At 35.4% G+C, this 13,085-nt stretch overlaps 1 protein-coding gene across 2 annotated transcripts in view; it reads left to right on the top strand.

Moving 5' to 3' along the window:
- Window positions 1-13,085, top strand: part of ZDHHC15 (zDHHC palmitoyltransferase 15) — a 146,925-nt gene that overhangs the window by 10,906 nt on the left and 122,934 nt on the right. The gene's annotated exons all lie outside the window — the stretch shown is intronic.

A 13,085-nucleotide genomic window follows, 5' to 3' on the forward strand; every position in this document is an offset into this window, starting at 1 on the left:
CTGCCCAGTTCATTCCCTCTTCAAGGCATGGAGTAAGGGTCCCACAGTGGGGCTTTTAAAGGCTAAGTCCTTCACCATCATAGTTCCAATACATTTACTATACTACTCTTCACTCCTCACCCCCATCTTGGCTTGATCTGCAATTTATACTACCATTCTAAACAGACTGAGGCATTCTTCATTAAAAAATGTGTAAGCTAAACATGTGTCTTAACAAACCTTTAGTTTCACATTATTTTATCAGGTATAACCATAAGTATTCATATAGCCACTTTTAATTCTCACTTCATGGGAATTGTTGTAATTCATTAACTACATAACTTTCATATTATGCTGTTTTAAAGCTGAAGTTTGCTATTACTCATTTAACAGAGGTGTTGGCTGTAGAGGCAATAGAGCAGAGTAGTGGGAAGATAGTAGAGCACTGTAGTTAAAAGTATGAGAACTGTCTAAATTCAAATCCTGGCTCCACTACCTCATAGTAAATTATTTGACCTCCTTGTGCTCACTTTATTCATATGTAGAATAGAAATAATAATAATACCTATTTCATAGAGTTATTATGAAAATTTAATGAGGTATGCATGTAAAGCCCTTAGAACAGTGGTGAATAAAGCACATACTGATGACTTAATAAATATTTGCTACTTTTGCTACAGCCTTAGAGCAAGTTTTTTTTTTTTTTTTTTTAGAGCAAGTCTTGAGTTGCCTCTTATTGTTATGGATGGTTCTTAAAGTCAGAGATCATTTACTGTATACATATATAAATATTTATAAATAAATGTCATTTTCCACAATAACCTTTCAAGATAAGTTGGGTGGGGGCTTAGATGATGCTCCACCATAATAGGAATAATGACAATAATATTGTTATTATTATTGGAAACTACAACTTATTGTGCTAAGTATTGTGTGTGTGTGTGTGTGTGTGTGTGTGTATAATCTTTCAATATTTACGTCAACACAATGATGTAGACATTCTTATATCCATTTTATTGAGAAGGAAACTGAAGTTTAGAGAGGTTAAGTAACTTATCCCAGGTCATCTAGCTAGTAAATGGTAGGATGCAAACCCAGAACTACCTGACTTCAAAGTCCATGCTGTTAAGCAAACCTATACTTGTTCTTTTTACTTTTTAGTCTACAACTCCCTCATTTCATTTGCTTAGTTGACCTCCTTACTCAGAAAATTGATGCTCAAATGATCATTTTTCTAGTGTCCAAAGTAGTATATTTTCATTTCTTGTGTGTTGTCAATGAACTCAACCACACCAGTGTAGAGTGTCATTTGTAAGCCAAACTCAGTTCAAAGCCTTTCTAATAGCATCAATCCAGTTACCAGAATTTGATCTCTTTAGGAAACTGTTACCACAATGTACAATTTTAAGGTCCCTCTGACTCTAGAATTCTGTAATTCCAAAGCACTTCTCTCCTGATAGCTCTTAAATTTATCATAACACTAAAAAAATAAGATTAGACTTTGCTTCTTTATTCTGAAGTGGGGTATAATGGGGCAAAACACAGGATTTAGGGACAGAAGATGTGGGTTGGAGTTCCAGCTCTATCATTTACTAGCTCTATGACCTTTGGTAAGTAACTCAACTTCTCTGAACTTCAATTTCTGTAAAATAAGGCTAGTTTAATAACATCTTACAGATTTACTGTAAGCTAGCAGGAGTAAAAGTATATAGGAGTAAAATATGCAGCATTAAATTGCTTTGTAAATGTTAAGTATTAACAATCTCATTGTAACATTTTATGTCAGGATTCTCAAGACAGTAGAATCCATAAACTAAAATTAGATTCAATTGTAGCCAGAAGTTTGAAAGTTAGACTTGAAAAGAGCTTCTGAACACTAGGGCAGGTTACTAGCAGATGCCATGAAAAATATTCAGAAAGTATCAGGCACCCAACTATCTGGCATGAATCAGTGAGCCTTGCCTAGAAGCAGACCAACAGGCCTAATGAGTATCTAACCATGTGAATAACCACAGTTCTAACCATGTGAATCTGTGACTTGTTTCAAATTATACTACACTACTAACTTAGAATACAGTACAACATGACTGCCAGTAGGAACATTATTTGGCATAGCAAAGAAAATATAAGGGACAAAGACATGAAAGCCTCAATTCACGTAACCTTTTATTCATTATTCACAGCTTAGGAAAACCATAGTCAAACATACTGCAAAAGTTTTTCCATTTCTTGTCTGCTTAATGGTTCCTCTACTGGGTTGAAGAGTGTCCCTCCAAAATTCATGTCCACCCAAAACCTGTGAATGTGAATTTATTTAAAAATAGGATCTTTGCAGATGCAATCAAGTTAAGATGAGGTCACATTGGATTAGGGTGGGCCTTATGGCTGGTGTCCTTATAAGAAGAGGGAAATTTGGATACACAGATACACACAGAGAGAAGATAGCCATGTGAAGACAGAAGCAGAGATAAGAGTTTTGTTGCCACAAAGGAACACCAAGGATTGCCAGAAATGGCCAGAAGCTAGGAAGAGACAAGGAAGCATCCTCCCGTGGAGCCTTCAGAGAGGACATGGCCTTGCCTATACTTTAATTTCAGACTTCTTGCCTCCAAAACTGTAAGAGAATAAATTTATGTTGTTTTAAGCCACCCAGTTTGTGATAATTTTTTATGACAGCCCTAGGAAACTAATGCAGTTCCTGATAAATTTCAATCTCTAATGCACTGTTAAGTAGCAAATTAGCAGACTTTGGTGTTAGATGTACCAGGGATCAAATATTGACTTTGCCACTTACTATATATATGACCTTGGGGAATTTAAGCTAAGTTTCACTTTCTTCCTCTGTAAAATTGGAATAACAATACCTACCTTTCATGGTTTAAAGCACTAAATGAAATGATGTATGTAAGTCTCTTGGCATAGTGCATGGCATATGATAAGTACAAAATAAGTAGTAATAGATACTATTGTTATTAACATTGGAAAGGACCTAAAATATCTTTCTTCTAAGAAGGATAACATATTTCAGGACTATAATTCCAACTACTACCCTCGTAAATATATTGTCAAAATCCTTGCACTCATATTTTGTAAGTAGAACAACTGAGACCCAAAGAAGTAAAATATTTTGACCTAGTCATGCTGATTCTAGTGCACAGAAAGGACTAAAGCTCAGATCATCTGAACCACAGTCCAGAATATTATATATTTTGTCATCCTTGATTATACAGGACTCAGAAATTCTTTAAGACATGAGTCCATCTGTTCTTCCATAGACCATACTAGAAAACACAATATTTGCTTTCATAAGAGTGTTTTGCATGGATGATCTCATTCAGCATCTTACTGTCTGTATTTTGAAGATCTTGAGTAGAAGGTCTTCCCTCCTCTACTCCTAAAGTGAGGCTATGGGATAAACTAAAGGTTAAGAATTTGGTAGAGTCCAAGGATTGGTAAGGCTAAGGGATGAATTTAGAAATGAGATTAGGCACAATCTGTCAGGCAATCCATATATAATCAAGAGTAATGTATTGACCACAGTTGTTCATCTTCAAAAAGGACCATCAATCATTTTAAGCAAACATTTAACTCATTATCTGAGAATTCATTTGTATTTTGAATGGTTTGCATACTAAATTCTCTAGTTTCCCATTTAAAGTTAAAAATGATTGTAATTATTTACCATTTTAGAAATAGGTGCAATTCCTAAATAATAGAACTGTTATGGGCTGAATTGTGTCCCCTCAAAATTCATATGTTGAAATCCTAACCTCCAGTGACTTAGGATGTGACCATATTTGGAGGTAGGGTCTTTAAAGAGGTAATTAAATGAAAATGAGGTCACTAGGGTGGGCCCTAATCAATATGACTGGTGTCCTTATAAGAAGAGGAGATTAGGAAAAAGACACACACAGAGAGAAGACCATGTGAAGAGACAGGGAGAAGATCACCATCTACAAACCAAGAGGAGAGGCCTCAGAAGAAACAACCTTGTCGACACCTTGATCTTGGACTTCCAACCTCCAAAATTGTGAGAAAGAAAATTTCTGTTGTTTAAGCCACTTAGTCTGTAGTACTTTTCATGGCAGCCCTAGCAAACTAATAAAAGAACTTATTCAGGTTTCCACTTGAAAACTCTGCTTTGTGTCAGTTTTTTTTATTATACTAACCTTAATTTATTGGTGGTATATTAGACACCATCAGGGTGAGAGGGCATTGGGAGGAAAACTTTGGGCCACAATATGATCTTTTATATTCACCTCCATACTGTATAGGGAATCTTCAATTTATTTTGTTGTTGTTGTTCTTATTTTCCTTTTTTTAAAATTACAGTATAGTTGATTTACAATATTATATTAGTGTCAGGTGTACAACAGAGTGATTCAAAATTTTTATAGATTATGCTCAGTTTATAGTTCAGTTATTCTCTGTGCTAGCTATACAATATATCCTTGTTGCTTATTTATTTTATACATAGTAGTTTGTGCCGCTTTATCCTCTACCCCTATCTTGCCCCTTCCCCCTTCCCTCTCCCCACTGGTAACCACTAGATTGTTCTCTATACCTGTGAGTCTGTTTCTTTTTTGCTATATTCACTAGTTTGTTTTATTTTTTAGATTCCACATATAAGTGATAACATACAGTATCTGTTTTTCTCTGTCTGACTTATTTCACTAAGCATAATACCCTCCAGGTCCATCCATGTTGTTTCAAATGGCAAAATTTCATTCTTTTTTATGGCTGAGTAGTATTCCAGTGTGTGTGTGTGTGTGTGTGTGTGTGTGTGTGTGTATACCACATCTATATCTGTTTGTCTGTTGATGTATACTTAGGTTGCTTCCATATCTTGACTATTGTAAATAATGCTGCTATGAATATTGGGGTGCCTGTATCTTTTTGAATTAGTGTTTCTGTTTTCTTTGGATATATACCCAGGAGTGGAATTGCCAAATCATATGGTAGTTCTATTTTTAGTTTTCTGAGAAACCTCCATACTGTTTTCCACAGTGGATGCACCAATTTACATTCCCACCAACAGTGTATGAGGGTTCCCTTTTCTCCACATCTTCACCAACATTTGTTATTTGTGTTCGTTTTGATGATAGCCATTCCGACAGTTGTGAGGTGACATTATGGTTTTGATTTGAATTTCTCTGATGATTAACAATGTTGAACATCTTTTCATGTGCCTGTTGGCCATCTGTATGTCTTCTTTAGGAAAATGAATATTCAGGTCTTCTGCCTATTTTTTAATTGTTTGTTTGATATTGAGTTGTATGAGCTGTTTATGTATTTTGGATATTAACCCCTTATCATTTGCAAATATTTTCTCCCATTCAGTAGGCTGTCTTTTCATTTTGTTGATGGTTTCATTTGCTGTGCAAAGCTTATAATTTAAATTAGGTCCCATTTGTTTATTTTTGCTTTTGTTTCCTTTGCCTTAGGAGACAGATCCAAAAAAATATTACTATGATTTATGTCAGAGTGTTCTGCCTACATTCTCTTCTGGTAGAAGAGTTTTATGGTTGCCAGTCACATTTAGGTGAGTTTATTCACCTAATTCATTTTGAGTTTATTTTTGTATATGGTGTGAGAAAATGTTCTAATTTCATTCTTTCACATGTAGCCGTCCAGCTGTCCTAGGCCCACTTATTGAAGAGACTGTCTTTTCTCCATTTTATATTCTTTTTTTATTGAAATATAGTTGGTTTACAATGTTATGTTAGTTTCAAGTGTACAGCAAAGAGATTCAGTTATACACACATACACACACACACACACACACATATATGTATATATACTTTTTTTTACATTCTCTTCCATTATAAGTTATTACAAGATATTTAGTATCGTTCCCTGTGCTATACAGTAGGTCCTTGTTGGTTACCTATTTTATATATAGTAGTGTGTATATTTGAATCCCAAACTCCTAATTTATCCCTTCCACCCTTTCCCCTTTGGTAACCATAAGTTTGTTTTCTATGTCTGTGAGTCTATTTCTGTTTTGTAAATAAGTTCAAGTGTATCAATTTTTGTAGATTCCACATATAAGCAATATCATATGATATTTGTCTGGCTTACTTCACTTAGTATGATAATCTCTAGGTCCATTCATGTTGCTGCAAATGGCATTATTTCATTCTTTTTTATGGCTGAGTATTCCATTGTGTATATATACCACATCTTCTTTATCCATTCATCTGTCGATGGACACTTAGGTTGCTTCCATGTCTTGGCTATTGTAAATAGTGCTGCTATGAATATTGGGGTGCATGTATCTTTTCAAATTAGAGTTTTCTCTGGATATATGCCCAGGAGTGGGATTGCAGGATCATATGGTATCTCTAATTTTAGTTTTTTAAGGAACCTCCATACTGTTCTCCATAGTGGCTGTACCAATTTACATTCCCACCAACAATGTAGGAGGGTTCCTTTTTCTCCACACCCTCTCTAACATTTATTTTTGTAAACTTTTCGATGATGGCCATTCTGACTGGTGTGTGATACCTCATTGTAGTTTTTTTTTTTTTAATTAATTAATTTATTTATGGCTGTGTTGGCTCTTCATTCCTGTGCGAGGCTTTCTCCAGTTGCGGCAAGTGGGGGCCACTCCTCATCGCGGTGCGCGGGCCGCTCACTATCGCGGCCTCTCTTGTTGCGGAGCACAGGCTCCAGACGCGCAGGCTCAGTAATTATGGCTCACGGGGCTAGTTGCTCCACGGTATGTGGGATCTTCCCAGACCAGGGCTCGAACCCGTGTCCCCTGCATTGGCAGGCAGATTCTCAACCACTGCGCCACCAGGGAAGCCCTCATTGTAGTTTTGATTTGCATTTCTCTAATTAGTGACGTTGAACATCTTTTCATGTGCCTTTTGGCCATCTATATGACTTCTTTGGAGAAATATCTATTTAGATCTTCTGCCCGTCTTTTGATTGTTTTTTTTTTATATTGAGCTTTATGAGCTGTGTCTATGCTTTGGAGATTAATCTCTTGTTGGTCGCATTGTTTGCAAATATCTTCTCCATTCTGTAAGTTAACTTCTTGTTTTGTTTATGGTTTCCTTTGCTGTCCAAAAGCTTTTAAGTTTAATTAGGTCCGTTTATTTTTGATTTTATTTCCATTACTCTAGGAGACGGATCCAAAAAGATATTGCTGCGATTTATGTCAGAGAGTGCTTTGCCTTTTTTTTTTTTGCTCTAGGAGTTTTATGGTATCCAGTTTTACATTTAGGTCTTTAATCCATTTTGAGTTTATTTTTGTGTATGCTGTTAGAGAATGTTCTAATTTCATTCTTTTACATATTCTGGCCTCCTTTGTTGTAGATTAATTGACCATAAGTGCATGGGTATAATACACTATTTTATATTTATTATTGTAAAATTACTTTGTAATGAGGATTTGGGAACCAGACAAAAGCTCTCTTTATGGGCTAACCCACTTCTAGAAGAATACTATGTTGATGTTAATATTAGTGTAATTATAATAATTATATATAATTATAATAATTAGTATCAATTTGCTGATTTATATCAATATAATTTTGTTACAAAAATAACACTTATTGAAAATTCAAACTAAACAAAAATATGTAAGATTAAAAAATAATGTCCTCCTCACACTCTCCCCTCCCCTATCAATGTCTATTCACAGATAACTAGTATATTTGGTTTGATTTGTATTCTTCTAGATCTTTCTCTCTGTATTTACATATAAACATATGATTATGGATTTGTATAATTTGTTTAGGATTGGTTGTTTTTTAATCTGGATGACACTGGGCATATTTTCCTATGATTTACTTTTTTCACTTAATAATATATCATAGATGTCTTTCCATATTAGTATATACAAACATATTTCATTTTTTTAATGACCTCAAATTATTCCATGGTATGGATATATTGATACTATGATTTATTTAACCATTCCTCAATGATGAACTTAGAAAACAAAACCTTATTGTTTTTCTTGATGATAAAGGTAATAGAACCTCATAAAATGCAAACAGTATAGAAGTGGATAAAATAGAAAGTGTAAGTCCTTTGTAGTCACTGCAGAGGTTAAGGATGAAGCAAGATTCAGTGGTGTGTATAGTACACACCGCTTGATAAATGTTTTAAAAAGTGATTTTCCTCCCTTACATTTTGACAAGTCTCTTTTGCTATAGCTACATCTAGACGTACCATTTCAAAGATACGACTCTCCCAAGCTTCAATTTGCTCCTCCCCAGTTGGCTGGGCTGGAACTTCCATGCTCCTGTGCCCTTCCCAATATGTCTCCTGCAGCCCCCACTTGTATCTGGCTACCATTTGGTGCAGGCATGTATGGAGCCAAAATGGTGAGGTCTATGTGTGTGAGGAAAGATCATCCAGAGTTCAGCCAATGCTAGGTTTCAGAGACATGATTTTGCTTCCTACCCTAGCTGTGTACCTGTCAACACTGTTTTCAGTCATACAGCCTATAACTTCTAACACATTTAAATGTGGCTATGAGGAAAATAAGAATATTACACTGGAAGTAAGAATAAATAGCTAACTTTTAGAAAATCTATGATGAAAAGACATCAAAGGAAAAGGCCCATGTAATCTCTTATTTATTTATTTTCTTATTTACTTATTTATTTTCTTTGGGTGTTAAACTAAATATTTTGATTATTATCAGTTAACAGGTGAAGGGACTGGAGGCTAAAGATAACTAAGGTCACTTAACTATTAAAGAGTCATAATAAATACTACTTCAAGTGCACTTAATGTGTGCCAGCTACTGCTCTAATGTGCCTTAGGTATATTGATTCATTTAATTCTCATTTACAGCCCTATAAAGTAAGTATTATCATATGCCCATTTACAGATGAGAAAACTGAGTATAGTGAGTATATTAGTTTGCTAGGGCTGCCATTACTAATTACTATAAGCATAGTGACATAAACCAACAGAAATTTATACTTTCATGGACCTGGAGGGCAAAAGTCTGAAATCAAGGCATCGGCAGGCCATGCTCCCTCCAGAGGCTCAAGAGGAGATTCCGAATCTTATCTTTTCCAGCTTCCAGTGACTGCCTTTGTTCCTTGGCTTGTGGCTGCATCACTTTACCTTGGAAAAGGCCCATTTTAAAATCTCTTTGTTTTTGTCAGGTTTATTGAGATATGATTTACATACAATAAGAATCACACCTTATTAGTGTACAGGTTGTTGAGTTTTGACAAATGTATACAATGATGTAAACACCACTACCATCAAGATATAGAATATTTACATTACCCTCAAAATATCGCCTTTCCCCAGAGTTCTCTGACTTTCCACCCTGGCAACCAATAATCAGTTTTCTGTCCCTATAGTTTTACCTTTTTCAGAATGTCATATAAATTGAATATTACAATGCATAGCTTTTTGTATCTGGCTTCTTTATTTAGCAGTATGCATTTAAGATTCATCCTTGTCAGTGCATGTATGAGTAGTTTGTTCCTTTTTATTGCTGAGTAGTGTTCTGTATAATAAATGTACTACAGTTTGCTTATTCATTCATCAGCTGATGAGCATTTGGGTTGTTTTCAGTTTTTGGCTATTATAAATAAAATTGATAAGAATATACATGTACAGGCCTTTGTGGAAATGTGTGTTTTTATTTCTTTTGGGTAAATACCTAGGAGTAGGATTGCTGGGTTCTGTGGTAATTTTATGTTTATCTTTATAAGAAACTGCCAAACTGTTTTCCAAAGCAGTCCTACCATTTTATATCTCCATCAGTGATATGAGAAGTCCAGTGGCTCTGTATCTTCACTGTCACTTAGTGTTGTCAGGTTTTTTGTGTATGAAGTGGTATCTCCTATGGTTTTAATTTACCCTCTGTAATGACTAATGATAACCATCTTTTCATGTGCTCGTTTGCCATCTGTATATCTTCTTTTATGAAGTGTCCAAGTCTTCTGCCAAATTTTTTTGAATTGTTTGTCTTATTATTGAGTTGTAAGAGATCTTTAAATGTCTAGATACAAGTCTCTATGTTTTTAAGAAAATATGATTCCTCTCCATGGGAAAAAAATTAGGATCAACAGGAGGGCATTACCAGGAAGCATATTTCTGTTTAATATGACAAAGATATGTCTAACAATCAGAGTTATCCAGCGATAGAATGGACTGCCCGAGAGTTGATAAGTTTCCCGTGACTTCAGGTGTTCAAATGAAAGTTGGGTGACCAATTGTTAGGGATAATGCAAAGCAGATTTATTCATCATGGAGACTGCTGGACCAAATGACATCCAAGGGCTCTTTCTAATCTAAAATTTTATAATACTAAGATAAATCAAGTCAACATCATATTAATGAGGTAGAGCTCTTATTGGTTGTATAAACAAAAGGAAATAGATTCTGAGGGAACCAAGCTGGGATTTTGACAAACTCTACCACTTCCCCAGCCAGTGAAAAATTGGCTCACAAATCCCTAGCCACCATAAAGACAGTAAAGTGTCTCTGTTCTGCTTCAGTGTCCTCTGTGAATATCCCTGACAACATGGGGGCTTTGGGCTATACTTAATCCATATGATACATACAGAATGATGACATTTCAACTATCCATTTTAAACCAGGAAAGTAGACAAAGATAATTCCCCAATGAATGTTGCTCTGTGTACTTCTTTATCCCCAAGATGAATGAATCAATGAAATGTTAAGTAGATATTATCAAGAAGAGGACTGGAAACAAACCACTTTTCTCTTTTTGAACAAAACCATGGTGTGTCTGTCCCTGAAGTCTGTGTAATTTTTACCACCATATGTCAGAAAACAGATCACTAAGATTTAAGAGGAAGGATGGGAGAGGAAGAAAGCTGATGTTAATTAAGTCCTTAGAGTATGTGAGATACTTCCGTATTTAAGTCAATTAGTTCTCACAACCTGACAAGGTGGTTGTTGTTTGTGTGTGTGTGTGTGTGTGTGTGTGTGTGTGTATGTATGTATGTATATATATATATATATGTATATATGTATATATATACATATATATATATCCAAAGCGGACCAAAAAGAGAGGCCTCTTCAGCATGGAAAAACAAAAACTGAAAGGGGCTATAATCCAAGATTGTAAACATACGAAGGCTATATATCTTTTTAGCTTTGTGTTGTTTACCAAACTCCAATACACAGGACTAGAAAACTCTTTGAAAGTGAAAAATAGTTTAAGGCAACTAAAATGAAGCCCTGCTTTTGCACAGTGGCTGACAAACTTATGAGACTTACCACCCCCTAGAATTGGTATAGACTGAAGACATAATCAGCTTCATAAAAGTTTATATAAATTGATGAGTGGTAGATATCTGATGGGTAGCTAGGGGAAATTAGTATACTTGGAGACAACCCTAACTTTTGAAGTTGGTATCAATAAGGAAAACCATGCTCTTTCAAAACATGATGCCATGTTTTGGCTCTAGAATTTGATTTCACCATCAGAGAGACTCCTGGGGGTAGCTGGCTAAACCTTAGAAACAACTATTTAGAAAATCTTGTATTCTCCTAGGGGTGACTAAATCATAGAAACAACTCTTGAGCCAATCTTATATTCTTGTGAATTGTCCCTAGCTCCTTGATTACAACCTATGGGCCTCTAACCCCATTGTCTCCAAACATTCCTTCAAATAGCTGAGAGACAAGGTTCAGCTCTTTGTTAGAGCTTTTAAGGCAGTGAAAGTAAAGTAAGGCAGTGAAAGTAAAGTAAAGCAGTGAAGTCAAATATTAGAGTCAAGACCTCTTTACTAGGTATCCCATTCAAAGGGAGAAGTGACTATCTAGTTGACAATTTTCCCCTGATCATAATCTGGGATTTTCTATATTGAGCCAAAATGGGAATTTTAGTGAGGACTCTTTCAATTGCTAAAGCTACAGCTGATATTTCTATTTGAATTATAGTATGTAATTGAAAGGTGCACCCATCTCCCCATCACCCCCTTCTACCAACTAAAATGCTTTTCAATTGATATAAAAGATATTACAGAAAATAGTGTCTTTTTAAACTAAACATAGTTTCCAACAATAGCTTTTTAAAGAAAAAAGGTATGCTAGATAATTGCCACAGCAACAGCCTTAGCATTTATGTGTCTGAGTATATATAGTAAAGCATTATTATTTTCCTATTTTCCCCATTTTGGTGCTGATCTTGCTGCATTCAGAACAGTCTATCTGCTGCATTCATTTTTATTCACACAAGAATGTATACACATGTATACACATGCACACACATACACACAAAATCATTCACTTCTCATTAGTCCCTGGGAGCAATACCTAGAAAGGCATCCTGCTGACCAAAGATGTTGCTAATAACAACTTTATGCTGCTTCCACCATGTGGTTTCGATTCCATAATTTTTATCAAGAAGTTTATGAGTCATTATTTCAGGGAAAAAGCTCAAGTAGTCATTCTCGTTTCAGAAGCTATTCCCACAATGGGATATTGACATTGCAGTACAGTGACAAAATTCAGAACAACTGCATGCTGAGGTGGATTTTTCTTTGACAGTTGGTCATTTCCTTATGGCTGATTTCTCCTTCTCCTGAAAACCTTTGTACATTATGGAAGGAAAAAAAGAACACTTGAAAGGCTTTTGGCTTTCATGTGGTAAACAGCTTCAGCGGCTTCAGATGCCCCATGACTGTGATCACTACCAAATAAGCGAAGGGCTCTACTTTGCCTGTTTGCTTAAAAAAGATGTTTTCCAATTTCATTCCAATGTCAATGAGTAGTGGCAGTTCAGGGATACAGTTCATAAGCTGTTTGATTTCTCTAGTTATCTGAAATCTCACTAGAGCATCACACTTAAAAAGAAAGACTCAGTGTCCTTGCAGTTTATAGGGATGATTATTCTAGGTACAAAATTAGTAATTATAGAGAAATATGTTGCTCATTTTTAAGACAGTAAAAGAATGGACTTCTATACATTTGGGACCATAGCTTAGGAAGACTATATATATATATATGGAGAAACATAAAATTGAGACTCACGAAGCCTATCCATAATACTCACTGCAGGATGAAATGTGACAGAGATATGGTAATTGCCTGTCAAGGATTTTGGAGAGGAGCTTCCTCCTTGGGATGGTAAGCTGAACAACCCA

This window comes from Tursiops truncatus, chromosome X (assembly GCF_011762595.2).
Source record: "Tursiops truncatus isolate mTurTru1 chromosome X, mTurTru1.mat.Y, whole genome shotgun sequence".
Taxonomy (NCBI): Eukaryota; Metazoa; Chordata; class Mammalia; order Artiodactyla; family Delphinidae; genus Tursiops; species Tursiops truncatus.